Here is a 3218-nt window from a genome sequence, read left to right on the forward strand (position 1 = left end):
ATCTCTGGAAAATTAAAAATAATAATAACAATACTTTACAGTGACAGTTTTACAACTTTCAGGATCGGTATGTATATTTATGCACCAAATAATATAAATGTAGTGCTACAGAGAAATGCAAATATATACAAGAAGCCATATTAGAATCAGCTTGCAGCAGGCACTTCCTCCTAAACTTATCATAAAAATTGGTACATTATTTTATAAAATTAATTACTAATGTTACAAGCTGATTGACTAATAATGCTAAACTCACATGTTCCTTTTTCACCCTCCCTCCATTCTTTTTGGAAGTCTCTCTTTTTTTAATCAGAGAATATCAAACACCACAGTACAATAAAGCTAATAATGCTTTGTAAAACTACGTGGCATAATGTTGGTTACATATGAAAAACATTCAACAAACCTATATGCAACAAGTAGTTTTATTATTTTCAAGACTATCAACCTGAATATTCCTCTTACGTATTTGCAAGTAGATAATATTTGAGCTGTGACTGACCAAAAAACTCAGTGAAACTGGACGCTACTGTTCCATTCCCCACATTGATCACATCAAAAGTAAGCAGCCTTTTAAAAGCAACAACTTTTAACTTCCATAGAAAGCTTTCTTACTCTGCATAAGAATTGGAAAAAATACGTAAGTTTTGAAGTAGAAGCAAAATGCCAACCACTATCCCCTTTCCAAGTCTACAAGCAACTCTAGTGCCTTGACTACCACTCAGTAAAAATTGCAGCTGCGTTAAAACCAAGTCATAAAGGGTTTCTTAATTTTACCTTTGAATTATGCCTTTTTTGTTTCTCTACATAAGAATGACCACGTCCATGGTTTATTTACCAATAATCTATTTCCAAAAATAGTCAGAAGCAAATGCCTCTGAAAGAATACAAGAAAAGTATAATGACATAGTGAATTTTTTTCAAATCCTTTCCAGCAATTGGTTATCTGTGGCTCAGGCATAGCCTAGAGATGATGTCATTGTATTTAACATCCCCATGAAACTTTTTGGAAAGATTTGTCCTATACATTGAGTTTATATATATGGTGCCTTTCTGTTTGCTTTGAGTAAGATACTTGCAATTTCCATTCAATATCCTTTGCAGGAGACGGTGAAAATAATTCTTTATTCACCTTCTCCATGCCACCTCTGGTTTACAAATCTTTATCAAAGTACATTAGACTTTTGAACGGTCAAACATAATTTAGCAAGCACACTTATACTCAGAGAACTTCCTTCCTGATAATCAACAAAATCTATTCATAGCTTAGAGAAACACAAAAAAGGAAAGCAATTGACATTACAGATACAGTTCTGACAGACTTTGAGGGAATGTCTTTGGTTGGATGGAGAAAGATACATTCATGTTTGCCTTCAGTTTTCTTGCAGACCACGAAAGAAAACACATTGTGCTGTGTGCCACCAAGCACTGCATTCATGAATTCAAATTGTGTGACTTCCCTCAAATCCACTCACCCAGAATATTCAGAGCCATGCCGGTAGCCAGCCTTTAAAATGCATCACTGGGAGAAAGCCCTCCAGTAAGCTAATACACAGCCTACACTGTAAGCAAATCCCTGGGCCTGCTCTCTCCTATTTGATTGCTRCAGGCCTTCAAAATCTCCTAGTCAACAGAAAACTCTAAAAAAACAGGTTTTCAGTGAAATTTAGGGAGAGCATATGAAGGTGAGAAGACAGCCACTCCCTTGCTACATATTCCCAGGACTAGAAGTTCCCCCAGGTCTCTCAGCAGTTACTATCTGAATACTACCTGTTCCTTCCAGCTAAAATCTGAAATGAGGACCCTACCACAGCACTGCAGCCAACCACATTTCTCTTCTTAAAAAAGACATTTTTTTCCCAAACCCACACTTCTGTGAAGAAGCTCTTTCTTAGCCCTTTTCCTTACCCCACACATTTCACTAGGCTGGTAAACCAAACAAGTTTGCACATTGCTTTCAATGTGAACAACATGGACCATAAACATTTTAAGATTTATACAACTGTTCTACAAATCTTTAGATTTGTTTTGTTTGCCTGGATATTCTCTGCCTTCATTATTACCCATGAGCCTGTTACTGACACGGCAGAAGACTATTTTTCAAGCCATGTGAACAGATTCCTTAGAATATGCTCCATTTTAAAACAGCATGGGAATCTAATTTTTAAACATATACTTAAGTTACATTAAAAAAATCCATTAAATTACAAATACAAAAATATTTTATAAGTCTACTGAATCAGTAGCACCACATAACTGAAAATATCAACTGCATTACCTACATTTAAGGGAAAAAGGATAACAAAAGATCCAGTACATATAAACATGTATAACACATAAAACCTTAAAATAAAGTTTGAAGGAAAAATACTGTTACAACACATTGCAAAACACATTTAAGCATAAAAGATACAATAGAAATTGGATAAAAGGGAGTATAATATTGGATAAAAGACATCACATCAGACTAGTCTGATATCTGTGATATCTGATGTCTAGACAAAGGAAAAGTTTATATTGTGAGATCTCACATTATGTCCTGAAGGACAAGTTTCAACTGGGAAAAAAAAAGTATTCATACAAGATGTAAATTGTAAATTCAACTAGCTAAAGAGAGAGAGAAGGTTGTTCTGAAATGCAATTATCTGGCTAGGGAAAGGTCCTGAGGAACCTAGGACCAATCTTACCAAGTATATCCACTACTGTGAAGAACAATTTAAAAAAAAAAAAAAAAAAAAAGTGGCAAAAAGAAAGCAAGCAAGCTTTCACACATTAATACAGGGAAAAGTGTATGGAAATGAATGCAAAAAAGGAACTACTCTAAGAACATAAAATAAAAGCCATGCAGTAATGTATGGCTAGGAATTTTTGCTATGCACTGCAAACTGGAGCTCCCGACTGCAGCTGTGTCAGTACAACATAAGATCTGGCCACCCGAGGCCCCTCCTCTGCAGTCTGAAGTTGCGTTTTATTTCACACATCTGCAATGCAACCGCAATAAAGAAGTGCGGATTTTGCTTAGGCTGCGAATGTGCCAGGCACCTAGAAGCCGTCGCCTCCGATGACAAGGCGCGCTGCCGCCCTCGCCCCGTACGCGAGGCAGCAGCGCGTCTTCCGCAGGGGCCTCGGCAAGCCACAGCTGGAAAGCGAGGCGGGGCCCGACAGCAGGCAGCGCAGGAGGCCGCGCACCGCCGCGCTCCCGGCGCCCCCAGCCCGGC

The sequence above is a fragment of the Rhea americana genome, unplaced genomic scaffold (assembly GCF_003343005.1).
Source record: "Rhea americana isolate MKP2758 unplaced genomic scaffold, rheAme1 scaffold_74, whole genome shotgun sequence".
Lineage (NCBI taxonomy): Eukaryota > Metazoa > Chordata > Aves > Rheiformes > Rheidae > Rhea > Rhea americana.